Source organism: Macaca thibetana, chromosome 12 (assembly GCF_024542745.1).
Source record: "Macaca thibetana thibetana isolate TM-01 chromosome 12, ASM2454274v1, whole genome shotgun sequence".
Classification (NCBI taxonomy): Eukaryota; Metazoa; Chordata; class Mammalia; order Primates; family Cercopithecidae; genus Macaca; species Macaca thibetana.
Window position 1 is genome coordinate 37,786,957 of NC_065589.1, and position 17,742 is coordinate 37,804,698.

The following is a 17,742-nucleotide window of genomic DNA, read 5'->3' on the forward strand; positions in this document are numbered from 1 at the left end:
ATTCGTAATGCCTGGTGTCTGAGAATGAGAATGAGGAGTTTTCCCATATCCTGATGCCTGTCTTGATACCAGAAGGGGTTTGGGGGTCTCAAACCACAGGGGCTGAGGGTTCGACTCCTCACCAGTGTAAGAAAGGTGATGCAAGGATGGCGTCTCCAGTGGAGGATGAGGCACTGGGAGTCAGGGATACAAGAGGTATCTGCATTAATTCACTCAACAAGCATCTGGCTGGAAGGTGGAGATGCAACAATGAATAAGGCTTCATGTGTCTCATCCCACAGTGCAAAGCCTTTATCACAGTGGGAGGGGAGGCAAGAGGTATTGATAGAGACAGGAGACAGCCAAGGGTCCCCAGCGAAACCCCACCTTCAAGGCTAAAACAGCCTGAAGGCTGAAAAACCAGACTGCTGGTCCCGGATGAAGCCCGCCCTTTGCCGACTGTTTCTCTCTGAACAACGCCCACCTGCACACTGGGAGGATGGGGTGGAGGCTCAGGAGGTTTGCGCCATTTGCAGCTGGGAGGAGCCTGGCTTCTTCAGTTCCTGGGTGGTGCCCTGGGATTCAATCTCTAAGGTGAGAAACCTGCTAGCAGTACTCTCTCTCACCCTGCTGAGTGTTATTTATTTTTTTTTCTTTTTGCCCAATAAATTCTGTTCCTCATCCTTCTATGTGTCTCCAAGGCTAATCTTTCCTGGTCATGTGACAAGAACCTGGTTTTAGCTGAACTGAGAGGAAAGTTCTGCAATAGTAGAGGGGAAAAGGGATGTTTGGGAAAAAGTGAGGCTCTGGTGACAAGAACAGATGTGAGTGTCCTAGTGAGAGGTTCTTGGGGACAGAAGAAAAAAGAAAGAATCATGAATTTAACTAAAACTCATTCAGTCTCTGATATAGTATAAACCTTATAGATTCCATCTGCCTAAATCAACCCTCACATTTTACAGAGGAGGAACCTGGTACTAAAAGGCAAAGGAGTCCAGTGGTAATTGTGGAATTGGGTATAAAGTGCTTGATAATCAAATGCCTATTCATATATGCTAATCAATATCAATTTTTCCTTTTAATAAATTATACCCTGGAATAACAGGAAAAGCTTCAGCCGTTAATAAAAGAAGGACATTAAAAGCCACTCCCTTATTTTCCAGGTGAGATAATGGAGGTGCAGGGAGGTAAAGTGATGTGACTTGCGTAAGATGAAGTCATAATGAGGGCTGCCTGGCTTGTGTGACCCAGAGGTTTCCACTGTGCTTCCAGCATGACCAGCCTCATCGCCAAAATGAGGACAAGGAAAAAGAGCTCTATCGCTGGGAGTGGATATCATATGTAGACTAAAAAGGTATATTCCTCTAAGCAAAGATTTTAAACATAATTTCCCACTTATGAAAATTGTTCATTGGTGAAAACAATCATACATGATTTAGACCCTCTTTACCTAATATAAATATGGAGTGAAAGTTTCTAAATGAATTTTCCAAAAAATTAGTATTTGCCCTTTAAGTGACAAAAATTTCGCTATTTTTTTTTTTTTGAGAAATTTCTTCTTTCAAATGTCTTAATTGAATCAATTGAAATGAGTTTTTCCCCACTGAAGTCCTGAAGCCATCATTTCACTTTGGTAATTGAGTAATTTTTATGGGATCTTTCTTATCTGAAGCTGTCTCTGTCCCGTTTTATCGGCATGCTTCCCTTCCCTCCTGCAGCTCCCTAATTCCAATCAGATGCTTCTATTCTTTTACAGACTGAGACAAACTGGATCATAAGGACTGACAGAAAATTATGTAAGGTAAGAGTCCAAAAGCCAAGAGTACTTCTCAAAAGTTAAATAATCATTATGATGGTAATTTTGGTGGCTCAGACGCATCTCCAGTGACACTATTCTGAATATAACTTACTTATCCCTTTTGATCTCAGTTCAGTAGCATTTTCAATTACATCCAAAATCTCAGCAGTTTTCTGAATAATTGAGATAGCAAAAATTTAAACTTCAGTGAGATTTAATTTTTAAGAATATATATAGAATTGGTTTTTCTACTTCAAGTAATACATTTCCACTTTAAATTTCATTTAAAACAACCCTAAATATTTTTCTTAATACCCTTCTTGATAGGTTAATTAGTTTGGAAAAACCAAGTTATATATTTCCACTTAAAGTACTACTTGTGGATAAAAGTTACTATGTGAAAGTCATCTAAATTAATTAATTCTGGAAACACAATATCAAATAAGAGGTACAAGAGAGACAGAGAGATATTAGGTAGCAATAGGCAAACAAGCTACAAATGAAAAATTGTAGCAGCCCCCAATGAAATCATTAGGAACTAAATGCCTATTTGTAATAGGTGGCTTCAGAGACTCCAGAAAACAAATTGGAGATGTGTGGTAATGACTATAACCCCCTAAGTGATTCAGTGATTCAATTATGCACAGCCTTTGCAGGGAAAACTTTACATTTTTGTGTCATATAAGCCAAACCTGACTTCACTGTACATTATTTTAGCCCACTGCTAAACAAGAACCACTGCTAATCTGCACATGTGAAGCCTGGGAAATAAGGTCTTCAATAAAGACCTTTTTTAACTTATCAAAAAGAAATGTGGATTACACTTTTTATAAATAATGTTTCAAAGAGATATCTTTTCAGTTGTAAAAACAGAATGAATGTGTCCAAATATTCAGTCAGCATAGTTGGTTTAGATGATCTCTAAAGGGCTCTTCCATATGAAACTACGTTACAATCACACCAGAGGGAGCACACTTAGGAAACTTAATAACAACAACTCTTCTCTTTCCTTGCAGTTAACAATTGAATATCTTTTACCAGTCTCCATTCTGCCAAAACGTTTTCTGTATACAAGCTGGCAGCACTGGAGAAGTTGTCATCTTCTTTCTTTCCAACTCTTAGCAATGGTAGCCAAAAGTCTCTTTGTTGCTCAAATAGTCCATGCCATCTGCCAGCAGTTTCTCCATCCTGCAGTACCATCTGCCAGGCTCTGCTTCAGCGTCCAGGTCACGTTGCCTGTATGCTATTTCAAATGGCTCTCTCACCAGAAGAGAGAGCGAGCAAACCAACACCTTTTGGTTTTAACCATTCTTGGTAATCCTCACAAACACTGTCCTCCAGCTGACTGGTTCTAAACAGGGCAAAAAGCTCAACAATTGGAATGAAACAATTTCCTTTGTTGTTGTTGGTTTTTTTTTTTTAGCCTAAGAAATTAGACAGCTATAGAACGTTAATATAATCAGTCATTGATATAACACATTTTTATAGCTGTGATTCCTTTTTGTTTTTATAATGTATTCTTAATTATAATAAATTATTCTTCAGATAAAAAAGCAAAAAGGGGAAAACAATCCGTATTTCTACAGTTAATCCTGATTATTTTAAAAGCAACTCCTGGCAGAAATTAATAATTCAGATGAATGTTATTAACAGTATAATGCTAACTTTATGCTGCACTGCACTATTCTTCATTCTAATCTGCTTAAAATTCTTGACTTTAAAGTAGAAAACAACAAGAGCCGCATAACAGTCCCTTAACAAGGTTAAGCCTAAAGAGTTCCATTAATATCCTCCCTAAGGCCACCAGGAAATTCCTTAAAGCGAGAGAGTTTCAGGATTTGCTGTGGATTATGCTCTAGGGCTTTTCTTTCTAGATTTGTTACTGCTAGGAATTTATCTTATGTCTCCATCACTGCCTGGCCTTCAAGGGAGGCCCTTTTTATTCCCACTCATCAAAAATCCCAGGATAACTCAACTACCATGAAATGTGGAAGTCCTTGCTATACTAGCACCAAAATTAAATTAACATTCAATTGAATGTCAGGAATCAAGTTCATTCATAAGAAATTACATTGTTCTACCCAAATGTCAGAAAATGTACATATTTTAAGATGCAACATCTGAGGTTTTCCAATCTTGACAGATGGCAATGTACGCCATAGGCATGTCTGATCTTTATACATGGGGGAGGGTGCTCTTATTATATTAACCTCCACATTTCTTTTACATCTTTTAGCTTTGTAGACCATAGATCTTGATGTTGGGGTATATGGCTATTCTCATCCATTTCTAAAAACATACCTACTTTTATACTCCTAATATGTGCAGAGTAAAGTTTCTAGTTTTTGTTTCCCAAATTTTGATTCACAACAGAATAGCACATACTTGTTATAGTCGAATACTTCCGAATACCACTAAATAAAATTTCATCATACCTATCACTATGCATATTCTGCTCACTTCAAGAAAAAGAAAAGAAAAAACTGGCTATTAAATCTTGCTCTTCAATGTCATTTTTTTGCCTTGAAGCGTATATTTAATAAACATCATGCAAAAGTATTCACATCTAAGATTTTACATTCAAATTTCACTAAAATTTGAGAATAAAAAAGTTCTTAAAAACTCTTACTTTTCAAATATTTAGACAAAACCCATATGAATATTGGAAATATGAGAATGATGCATAATTTTGTGAGCGTTAAAAGCAATAAATATTCTGAAACATAATGTTTTTAAAAATTCTAACTGAAATCAAATGTGTTTTTAAATAAATTGTATATATTGAAGGTATATAACAAGATGTTATATGATATATATGTATTTTGCTATATATTTTACATATTATATGTGTATATATAATATATACACCTATGTAGAGAGTAAAATTGTTACTGTTGTGGAATAAATTAATATACCCATCATCTCACATAGTTAACCATTTCCCCTCACACGGCAAGAACAGCTATAATCTATTCATTTAGCAAAAATCCTAAATACAATACACTATTAATGTACCCTATGTTTTACATTAGATCTTTGGATCTATTCACACTAAACATCTACTACTTTGCATCCTTTGACCTACATATCTCCCTATTTCCACCCCCACCCCAACTCTGGCAACCACTGTTTTATTCTCTCTATATATTTCATTTTCCTTTTTTTTTTTATTCCATAGGTAAGTGAGTTCATGCAATATTTTCCTGTTTCTGGCTTGTTTCATTTAGCAAAATATACTCCAGGACCATCCACGTTGCGGCATACAGCAGAATCTCCTTTCTTAAAAAGGCAGAATAGTATTCTATTGTGTATATACACCACAGTTCCTTTATTGGTAGATACCTAGAATGTCTCTATCTCTTGGCTATTGTGGATAATGCTGCAATGAACATGTTTTCAATTGAGGTGATCCTCTCTGGTACTTTAACTTGAAAGATATTTTACCATTTGATGAAAACTAAGGTTAATATGATAGTATTAACGTATTTGATAAAATGAGCAATTAACTAGTTTCCTTAAGTTTAAATATGTTATTTATATATACTCAAACTTATGGAATCCATTGAATGCATTTACGATATTATGGAAACACTATTGTATCCATTTACACCATAATTTAAAGTTTGGAACTGTGAACCCAGATAAATTCCATTGAGGCACAGTTTGAAAGACAAATCCAAATTACCAAGTGTTCAGGACCAACCCTCCTTTCAGATGATCAAGGATCTGTAGAAGGATGTGTTTGTCTTGGGATGAGCTTTTGTCTTGGGATGAGCTCTTAATGGGGTTCAGAATCTCTAATTATTTCATCTTGACATTTGAGAAAACTTCAGAAGCAGGAAGGCCATTCTCACCTTCCCTTGGCTCTTCTCCCCTGAAGCAGGCTATAAAATCGAAGACGGTCACTCTCTGACTTTCTCCCCAGAAGTGTTCTTCCTATGCTTGGAGGAAAGAAACATTCTTATCTCTGAAGATATAAAGAAGAATCTGAACAAGTAGGCCTTGTTCAACCCCTGTCCCCCAGTTTAATTCCATTAGATCATACTCCCTGTGTCCAAACATATTTCTCTATAATTATCAACTTCTTAATAAAACTTAGCATAAAAATACACAGGTCTCTCTGTTTTTTTGCATCTTAATTTTCTTATGAAGTGTCCTATGTCATGTAAAACTTTTATATTAAGTAAATTTGTATGATTTTTTTCTCATTCGTCTGTCTTTTCTTACAGGGGCCTCAGCCATGAACCTAGCGATGGGTGAGAAATCAAATTTTCCTTCCTCTACATTCTCTTCCACATTAGACAACTTATAAAGGCACCAGTAGCTTGAGAGACTTATACAAACAGGATTTACTCTTAAGATAAAGAGTTATTTTTAGATAAAGGCTCTCCGCTAAAATGTATGCTGCAAATTTATGAACTCCTGAAGAAAGACGTGCCTTCTTGAATCTGAATGATATTAACTGAAGAAAGTTGAAAAAAGATGCTCAAGTTTCAACAGGTGATTGATATGCAGCATTCAAACAGTGATGCAAAACACATAATAATATGAATTTCAGTGACGTCAGCAATAACTGATAGTAAGTGGGAGATTCTTTTTTAAATTTAAAAGTGGAGTGGGGGGGTCAAATATGGAACAAGAAAAGACCCATAACAACCAAACCAATCTTGAGCAAAACAAACAAACAAACAAACAAACAAACAAAAAACCTGGAGGCATTACACACTCTGATCTAAAAAAGAAAATCCTAAAGCTCTTATAATCAAAACAGCATGGTACTGGATGACATAAAACAGACATATCAACCAATGAACATGATAGAAATCCCAGAAAGAAATCTATGACACACAGGTGCCATATGAGAAATAAGTAGAGTTTCTTTAATAAATGGTGGTGGGAAAACCGCATATTCACAAGGAGAAAAATGAAATTGAACTTTTATCTCACACCATATTCGAGAATGGACTCAAAAGAATAAAGAAATCTAACATAAAACTTGAAACTATAAGTAGAAGAAAACAAGGGAAATGCCTCATGATACCAGTCTAGGAAATGATTTATTGGATAGCATTCCAAAAGCACAGGCAATGAAAGCAAAAATAAACAAATAGGATCCCATCAAACTAAAAATTGTTTCCTCTGCACAACAAAGGAAACAACAGAGTGAAGACACAACCTAGATTGGGAGAAAATATTTGCAAACCATCCATCTGATGAGGGGCTAATATTCAAAATATATAGGGAACTCCAACAATTCAACAGAAAGAAAACAACTTGATTTAAAAATGGGCAAAGGATCTGAACAGGCATTTCTCAGAAGAAGAAATACAAATGACCAAAATATATATGAAAATAATGCTCAACATCTCTAATCATCAGAGAAATACAAATTAAAACCACAATGAGATATCAGCTCCTGCGTGTTAAAATGACTATTACAAAAAAGACAAGTGATAAATATTGGTGAAGATACGGAGAAAAGGCAACCTTTGGGTACAGCATTGGTGGGAATGTAAATCAGTACAACCATTTTGGAAAATAGTATGGAGTTTCCTAAAAAATATAAAAATTACCATATGATCCAGCAATCCCACTTCTGTATATATTTCCAAAGGAAATGAAATCAACATGTCAAAGAGATATCTGCACTCCCATGTTTATTTCAGCATTATTCAAAAATAGCCAAGATACGAAAGCAATCTAACTATTCATCAATAAATGAATGAATAAAGAAAATGTGGTATGTTTACACATTGAAATACCATACGGCCTTTAAAAAGAGAAAAATTCTATCCTTTGGGACAACATAGATGGAACTAGAGTACTTTGCTAAGTGAAATGAGCCAGGCACAGTAAGGCAAATACAGAGAGTAGAAAGGTGGGTACCAGAACATGGAGCAATGGGGAGAAAGAATGGGGGGAAGGAAAAATGTACATGAACTAAACTGCATGGTGACCACAGTTAGTAATAATGTATTATATGTTTTAAAATCTCAATCACATGAGGACTCTAAAGAAGACATTCTTACTGAATAGCACCACTTCCATATAGACCTTGAAAGAGTTGGCTCCTCACATCTTTCTTCCAGTTTACTCTTCAGTTTCTTGACTCTCCTGAGTTCCTTTCCACCTACCCCTCCAAGCTTCATCTTACATCACTTGTTCCCTCATCTGCTTTACTTCATTCTCATAATGTTTCTTTCAGTATTTTGAACTCTCCAAGCTCTGCTCTTTCTCAGGATCTTTGCAAATGCTCCTCTGTCTACCAAAAATGTTCTAATCCTTGCTTTTCCATTGCTATTTTCATTTCTTCTTTTATGTCTCAGCATAACATTCCTCCCACAGACATGTTAGTTTGATCCCCATCCTCCTCCTATAGTTGGCTACTGATTCCTTCATCTTTCTTCCAGTATACTCTCAGTTTTCTTGAACTCTATTTATATAAAACTCCTCTATCCACTCTAACTCCTTTACTTTTTCTACCTAGCATTTACCACAACTTGTAATTATACACTTATTTGTGCCATTACTTATTAAAATGTGTATTATTTATTAAAATGTGTTTCACATGCTAGAATGAGGCCTATATGGGCAAGGATCATATTTATTGTGTTCACTGATGCCTCCTCAGCTTCTAGCAACATGCTAAATGCATACAAAGTGCTCAGTTAACATCAGTGGGAAAAAAAATGACTGAACATGTCCTCTGTTTTCTTTTTGTTTCTAAAGTTCGTTCATCACTCATTTAGTTATTTGTTATGGTTGTCAGCATATTCTTTAGTTTGCTGAGCTTGTGTATATAAGAAGTTTCAATACTGACTTCCATTGCCAGCTTTCTTACGTCTGACTTATTCTGTATAATGAAAGTGGAGAACTGAATGAAGACCAAATGATTATTGCAGTTTGCTGAACTCTTGGCCTCAAACAACGCAACCCAGCCTATCATTCTGTCTGAACTTTCACACAGCCAGGCTTCATCGAGCCAGCACTAAAAAACTGTTATTCAAAATTCAGCCCAAGTGGGACATCCACCAAGAAGACTTCCTTGACTCCCTAAGTTGAGTGAGATGTCCTCTATTTTAATTCCAAACTCCTCCTTTTATTTCTTTATTATGGATATTGCACATAGTACTACAATCTATAACTTACTCAATAGTTCCTATGGAACATATGTTTTTCAAATCAGAGCTAGAATATACTAATACCTGATAAAATTTGATGAATGATTAGATGCTCATAGTGATAATCATTAAAAAAATAGTTATAAGGAAAATAGAGTATTAAAAATAATGCCAAAGAACAGAAAGAAACACTTTCTAACACATTCATGCATATCTTGATAACTAAATAATCCAATGAACTTTAAGACATTAATATTTCATTATTTCCATATTACATTATGAATATAAAGAATTGAGAAATACCATATAATAACTTAGGACCTGAAAGAACTTCAAAAATGTTAACTTTTATTATCAAATTAGATTGTAATGGGCTTTCCTTTATTATATACTGTATTTCATTAGTGACAACTAAATATTCAACAGTCCCCATTCTATCTCAATTAAATAAATTTTAGCTGAGTTACTGAGCCTTTAAAACTTAAAGAAGTTAGCACTTAAAATGGAATAATTAGAACCGCTTTTGTAATTAAGAAACAAGACACTCTGGAGCATTGCATTTCTGTAGAATTATTGCATGTCTTAAGCACATTAAGACTGACACCAAAGGCACAATGCCTCAGCCTCTTGAGAAATATACTAATCCCTAGATATCCACTGCTTAAAGCTGCTTGCTGTGTATAGATTTTTTTTCCAGTATTTAGATATCAACTCAAAATTTTTTTACTTCATGTTTATAACATTATTCCAATTTGTATTGGGAAACAGTATGACAGCTCTCTTTTTACAATATGAACATTTAAACTATTGGCCAAAAGGAAATACACAGTCATATGCTTTATTATGAAATTAACTTTATGTATTACCCTAAGTTGTAACAGTCCTTAACCAGAATCTCCCCTATATACATACATGAATCTATATATACACATAAATATATACACAGTATTTCCCACAGGGTAATAATGAAAATTAAAGAGAACTGAACTCCACTGGAATTTAAAAGCAAAATAACCACCTAAAACACTATTAAGAAAGCCTCAAAAATAGCAGTTTGCCAAAAAACAAACAAACTTGTGGCAAGAAACCTAAAAGACTAAAACAGATTTGGAATGTGTTACAGGGCAGTCATTTGTTACACACTACTGTCATTACTCTCTAACACCTTCCTTATATCACACTGTGGGAGCTGTAGTGATTTCACACTCAAACTCTTTCATCAATCAAAACCATCTATTGAAAAAAGATTGTCAGCCTGGTGCGGTGGCTCATGCCTATAATCCCAACACTTTGGGAGGCTGAGGCAGGCAGGTCACCTGAGGTCAGTAGTTCGAGACCAGCCTGGCCAATATGGTGAAACCCCGTCTCTACTAAAAACATAAAAATTAACTGGGCACGGAGGTGGGTGCCTGTAATCCCAGCTACTCGGGAGGCTGAGGCAGGAGAATCGCTTGAACCAGAGAGGTAGATGTTGCAGTGAGCCGAGATCACGCCACTGCATTCCAGCCTGGGCAATAGAGTGAAACTTAGTCTCAAAAAAAAAAAAAAAAAAAAAAAAAAAAAAGATTGTCAAGTGCTACATCCATGTGTTTTTGCTCTTGTTGATATCATTCTGTTGGCCAGTTGATAATGTACATTTTATTGCAATGTGTCCGTTTATTAATAATGACATAGGTCCAAGCTTTCTAATCTATTTAACCTATATAAAATGTTTAATGGCAAACTCAAATACAGTTGGATAGTCACAGCAAAACAATAAGTATCACTGAATCTTATTTTAAAGTTAATGTTAGAATAAAATCCTGTAAAATAAAGTTTGAATTCAGAATCTAGTTTGGTGAAATGTTTACCATTCACTCTGACAACAAGTTGGTTAGTCTAACTATACTCTACTCATTCTAATATTCTTCTGCTATTCTATTCAATCAGAAGCCTTGAGGAAAGTCACTTTGGTTAGCATGAGGGTGGGGAGGGAGGAGATGATTACTGCTTACCACACCCTTCCAGGGCTTACAAATAGCAAAATCACACAGCCAGGCGGACTTGAATTATTTTCTACTTTTGTTTATCAATTTTTCTTGGTGACTAGGGGAGACAAGCAGAAAGGGAAGTGTGTGTTTCACCAAGGTTAGTAAATGGGAAATACTGGAGCTCCTCTGGTATAAACCAGGGTAATCATTACGCTTCATTTTATAATGGCTTAGAACACTGACATTCTATTTGGGAATACTTACATTATTCAAGTTTTCCTGACCTGAGAAACATTCTCCCCACTTTAAGAACAATTCTGCCAAAATGTAAGTACAATCTATAAACCAAATGCAAGCCTTCTACAAAAGACTGTACTTCCACAGTCTTTGTCTTACTTCACCAGATGGAAACAATATGATTCCTTGTACAGCACTCAGTGCAATTTGCCAGACAGTCATAATGATCAAGCTACCAATACAAAAACAGGCATATACCATGTGTGGAGCACTGTAAGACCTTATGCAAAAACATAAAAGATACATTAAGCACAGTCCCTGTCCTAGCTTACAAACTATGCAAACTCATAGGCAGTCACATGTTTCAGCATTTGGTCAGTGCCTGCTCAGCTACGGTAGAAAAAGAGTGACACCCTCCAGTAGGAGTCAGGGGCTTTGAGAACGCCACCAGCACTGCCCGCTAGCTAACACGAAGCAAATATGAATACAATGAGCTCATATCGGCAACTTCCTGCTGAGCTATGATCACCAAATGCAGCAACTGCCTCTGCCTTTTACATGTTTTCATCACTTTCACCCCATTAATCATATATATGTATATATATACACGTATATATGATTATATACGAGTATATATGTATATATGATATATATGTGTATATATGTATATATGATATATGTGTATATACATATATATGAGATATATATATAGACTGATTAAGAAAGTTCACCTAGGTTTATCTCTCAAAAGCCTATGAGACCCAATCACAATAAATAGACAATCTCAGCTGTCCCAGAAAGGTTTACTTTCTGCAAAATATCAAGGCAACCCAGTGGTTTCAATTACTTCTTTTCCATTGGAAGAATGAATTCAAGTATGAGGTACTCATTTCCCATTTGTTTATTTAGTGGAAATAACAGAAGAAGAAAAGTAACAAAACAGGAACATCATGCCACGAATATCATGCCACCAAATCTCACATCACATACTGTTTTCAATGAAACAAAATGGAGACAAAATATAAACTAAGCTTCAAGTAGCAAATCTGAAAGCATCTAATACTGGAATTTTGCCAAGGCAAACCATGCAAGTTGTTTGGCAGGACTGACTACCATCTGAGACCTGGATTAACATGTGCCAGCTCCAAAAGACTTGTAGACATGTATGGGCATATGCATAGATATGTGCACATATCTAATATGTTAACTCTTCAGCTTTTAGAAAAATACCAATTTATTTCATTCACTATGCACTAATTCTCAATTTCTCCATTACCAGAAACCACCATTGTTTCTGGAAATACTAAATGACAATTTACTTATCCTTCTGTAAAACAGTAAGTCACTTAGCTCCCAATTTTTAATGATTACTTAGGCCAGCTGCACAAAAAAAAATGATAATTTAAACATAAGTTCTAGTCATGAGTAAGAATACACTAACAAATTAAGAAAGAACAGCGTTTTGAAAAAATATTTTTTTCTTTTGAGGAAAAACATTTTTTTTTCTGACAAATGCTAAATAATGTGTCACTAACTGTCATTTATTAGATGCCCTTGAAGGCCTAAGGTGTGAAAATGCAGTCTTTTAAAGATTCTTCAAATTAGTATTTTGGGATGATAACATTGTACTAACATTTAAATTTCATGAAAAGGTTCAGAAGTTATATTACAAAGATGTCAGCACTTCACTATTCCCTAAGTACCAAGATTCTTCTCATATTAGTTAGAATTCAGTGTCTCAAACTTACTCATGTAAAAGGTTGCAAGAAGGTTAATATTCAGCCTAGTCCTATGTTGAATCAGCAATGCTGAATGGTTGAGTTAGAAGTCTTAATTACAAACATATTTACCAAGAGTTTCTATTTTTAAATAATATGCATATAGTAATTTGTGAATTAGAAATAATCTTAATTCTCAGGAGATTCTTATGTCCTGTACGTCCTACAGAGTATTCATTTTTCTATCTTCTTGAAAAATGACAGCACTCTAATTATTCTGTCAAGATTAATAGACCCCAAATTTGACTCTTAAATCTCAGTGGATGTCTTTTTCCAATAGCCACTTCTCCTAATTTGTGACATTTTTCTTCCCTAAAATTGTGTGTTGCAAGAATTTTCATAAAGTCAATTTATATAGCCAAACAACCTCTAAATCAAAGAAATAGAATGATATAATCATGAGAGAAATTAGAAAACAACTTAAAGAATCTTAACAAGAGCTTTACAAAGGACCTTAAAGATTGATTTTAAAAATTGTTTATAAGCTAGAAACTTTATCTTCTAATGAGACAGAAGAAACTCTAAATGAGAAAACTAAGTCAAATAAATTTTTACTTGAAAAATGTTATGAAATGAAGACTATAAATAACGTATAGATGGTAAAACTCAAAGTAAGAGATGCAGGAAGTTAGCAAGCACATATGCCAGCTTTTAGTTTAAGAATACAGACTTTATTTTTAATATATGCTTAAAATATATATAGATACATAGATAGATAATAGATAGGTAAATATATAGAGTGAGACTCTGTGTATCTATTTATCTATCTGTCTGTCTGTCTATCTATCCAGGCTGGAGTGTGCAATGGCACAATCATAGCTCACTATAACCTCAATCTCCTGGGCTAAAGCGATCCTCCTGCCTCAGCCTCCAGAGGAGCTGGAACTACAGGCATGTACCACACACCCAGCTAATTATTTTTTATTTTTGTAGAGACAAGGTCTCACTATGTTGCCCAGGCTGACAGCTGATATTTTGACAGCAATTCTGGAAGCCAGAAAACAGTGCAGTAATATTTTTCAATGCGCTGATAATTGTCAAATTAAAACCCTACACTTACTAACTTCTACAAGCAGAACCGAATAAACTTAAAAGACAGATGGTAACCAGTGGTCCCTCCTTATCCACAGGGGATATGCTCCAAGACCCCCGGTGGATGCTTAAAACTGTGGATAGTACTGAATCCTATATATACTATGTTTATTCCTATACATACTCACCTATGATAAAGTTTAGCTTATACACTTCATAAACTTTAGGCAGAATAAGAGATTAATACAAATAATAAAATAGAACAATTATAACAATACACTGTAATAAAACTTATGTGAATATGGTCTCTCAAAATATCTTATTGCACTGGACTCTTCATTTTTGTGAGGATGTAAAATGATAGAATACCTATGTGATCAGATGAAGTGAGATGAATGATTGTGACTGTAACTTTTACAGTTTCAGACCCAACAGCAAACTAGCACAAATTTCTCTTTCCTTCTTCACAATTTCATTGATAGAAGATTCCTTCTTACCACAGATCTTAGTAACCTCAGCATATGACATTTTCCTTTCCTTATTGAGAACTTGCACTTTTTCACTTAAAGAACTTGACGACGACTCTTTGGCATATCCAAATTGCCAACAACACTACACTTATGGGACATTATTCAGTAAAATAAGAGTTACTTGAAAACAAGCACTGAAGTACCACCACAGCTGAACTGATGACTTAGAAGGCTACCAGGTGGAATGGATAGTAGCCTATAGACAGTGAATATGCTGGACAAAAGGATGATTCATGCTCCAGGTGAGACGGTGTGAGATTTCATCACACTCCTCAGAATGGAATGCAATTTGAAACATATGAATTGTGTATTTCTGGAATTTTTCAGTTAATATTTTAGGGCCACAGATAACTGAAACCACAGAAAAAGAAGCTGCAGATAAAGGTGGACAACTATTTAAGTATTTGTCATTTAAGACCTTATTAATTATGCATGTTAAACTCGCTAGTTTTTTTTCATGAATCTAGGCAAGCTAACTCTAAAATTTCAATTGTTTCAATTCTGCATGTGTATGCACACTGATTTGCAATTTAAGCATATTTCTTGTGGTGGCTTCCAGTCAAAGCCATTTGAAAATCACTGTTCTATAGTTACAGCAATAGAGGACAGCAGCTACTCCTATAACGTAGTTGAAACACAAACGATGCTAGGCAAAAAAAAAAAAAAAAAAAAAAAAAAAAAAAAAGTTACAGAAAAATAGCTGTTACACATTTCCCTCAAGAAACAAACATACCTAAACAATATATAGTTTCAGGATATAGAAATATGTGGCAATAATCTATTCCTTAATCTGTGTGATGACCACTTTATTCTTGAACCTGTGTATATACAGATTATGATAAAAGTAACAAACTTCAAATATGACTATATTAAAATATGGAGTATATCTCATAAGAAGAGACAATCCCAATTTCTATGGCTCTGTAATTCCCTCCTTTCATCTACAGTCAGAGGATGAGTTTGAAAGGAATAGTGGACTGGGCATATTCCCTGTAGTTCAGGGAAGTGAACACATTACAAGCTGTCAGAATCTCCTGGTATAAGAATTAATTTTTTTCTCAACAAGGAGACAATACATTCATCCAACAAGGAGATAATGTGTCATCCATATGTAGAAGAAAATGGCTTAAGAAATACTGTCAGGTATAGGAAGCCTCCTGACTATCTCGTGTGCTCACTGGACCTTGTTTGTACTTGTACACACGTAGCTGGGGAAAGAGAGAGAGAACGACAGAGCGCAAGTGCTCTTATAACTCTTCTTTTTAAGGACACTAACCCTATCATATCAAGGCCCCAGCCTTACAAAGTTATTTTACTTTAATTAACTCCTTATACTCACACTGAGGGTTAATGCTTCGACATATGAACTTTGTGTCGGGGGAACGATCAGTTCACGGCAATGACAATCAGGGATTAATTTTAGCTATTAGAATTCTGCAATGTATATGCCTATGTATTTCTCTAGAACAGATACCTAGCATTTGAATGCTGGATCAAAAGTTACACATTGTTTTTAGTTCCAAAAGTTGTTTTATAAACTGCCCTACCAAAACGGCTTGAGCAATTTCCATCCCCACCATTGGTCATATGAAGAGCAACTGCCTTCCCACACCAGTGTGAGAAAGCAAACCCTGGATCTTACCACTCCTTATCCATTTGACCAATCTCAAGAAAGCATTTTCTTTTAATTACCAATTCCTAGAGAGTGAGCGTGAGCATTTTGTCAATGTTTGCCATTCCTTTCCTCTGTAAATCTGTTATTCAAAACCTTTGCATTTTTTTCCTTTTCTTCATTTGTTTTACTATTTGGAATTATAGAAACTTCCCTTCATATTCAAGATATTAATCCTTTGACCATTAATTATTCTTTTCCCAATCTGCAGATATTCTTTCTCAATCTGGCTCTTGTCTTTTAACTAGGTATGGTGTTTTATCACATACGTATTTTCCACTTTTATATAGGCATATATGTCAATTCTTCATATAGGTAAGAAGGACAATAAAATCTTGAAAATATTTTTCAGATCACTTACGTCTATACATAGCATTTAGGAAAAAATGACTTTTAAGTAGTAAGCCATTCAAAGAAGTTTGAGATTGATGTGTAGTTGTGAAGGATATAGTTTTATATGAAATAAAATCAACTGAAATCAGAGTCTATTCACTTGTAACGGCAGGGGTCTATGTATTTACCTATGTAAAGGTAGGGGTCTCCTATGTAAGGCTCTCAGAATTGAAAGAAATCAGCCATACTCTTATATTGCACAAAAGAGCAAATCAGATTTCATGCATAGGTGCAGTCTTTAGAATTTCTGTTTTTCATAAACTGTAGAACAAACAAGGACTACCAAGATTTTTAAAAGGTATTATCACCCCTTACATATCTAACAATGTAATTTTTACTCTATGAGTAAAATCTATAAAATATTAAAATATACTTCTAGCTGGTATTTGATGATTTCTACAATACAGCTTATTTTTTTAAAAAAAATTAAAAAGCATTATTAAAAATAACAAATTATACCTATAAAAAGCTAAGATTTTCCACACAAAAAAGTTGTTCAAAGCAGAAAGTTAAATCCTAAATTACCAGAATATGCAGCTTTAAAGAAATTAGTTATTTTCATCTTCCTACTTCAAGTCAGCAAGAATATCATGTATCATAATGAGTGGTGGCTACATATACTTTTTATAGCTTCTAGTTTATTCCCTTTGAGGGTAACATTAACACCTGTCAGACTGTACTCTATTACATTCTCCCAAATTGACTTCCAGTTTAACACATGCTTCTATTTTCAACTCTCATTTAGCTATAGGTAATCCTCAGCGTGCACGATACATTTTCCTCTTTTAAGATATGTACTCTGTGAGAGGTTTTATCTTGAAAATCTTGCATCTTTTTTCCCTTAACAATTTGACCTAGAAAAGTGGCCCAGTGGGGGAGGACAGTAAGAGCAACTGAGGCCAAATGGCAATATACTCACATATAAACAGATAATAGACTTCTCATATTTAAAAATACATGAAAGGGGAAAGTCAATAATGTAAAGTTATTAAAACATTTTCAAATAAAATAAAACTTACAACTTTTTCAAGATCTTATTGGAGAACTACACCTTAGAAAATGTTTATCTCACAAATAATTTAATGGGTTGATTTGAGCTAAAAAGAATAGGCCTGTAATTCAGCTGGAGCAATGCTTTATCATTTGGTCAATGCTTACTGACTCCTATCACATGCAAGTCACTATGCAGGACTTCATCTTCGATGTAAAAACATGTAACACCCAGCCCCCGC

General features: G+C 34.8%; 1 protein-coding gene and 1 long non-coding RNA gene across 5 annotated transcripts in view; one reads left to right on the plus strand and one right to left on the minus strand.

The window, feature by feature from the left end:
• PARD3B (par-3 family cell polarity regulator beta) overlaps positions 1-17,742 on the minus strand; it is a 1,099,140-nt gene that overhangs the window by 778,648 nt on the left and 302,750 nt on the right. The window lies entirely within an intron of this gene.
• On the plus strand, positions 1,234-6,460 carry LOC126932217 (uncharacterized). Its single transcript, XR_007718137.1, has 3 exons — positions 1,234-1,333; positions 1,698-1,780; positions 6,007-6,460. It is a non-coding gene; the product is annotated as an uncharacterized LOC126932217 (long non-coding RNA).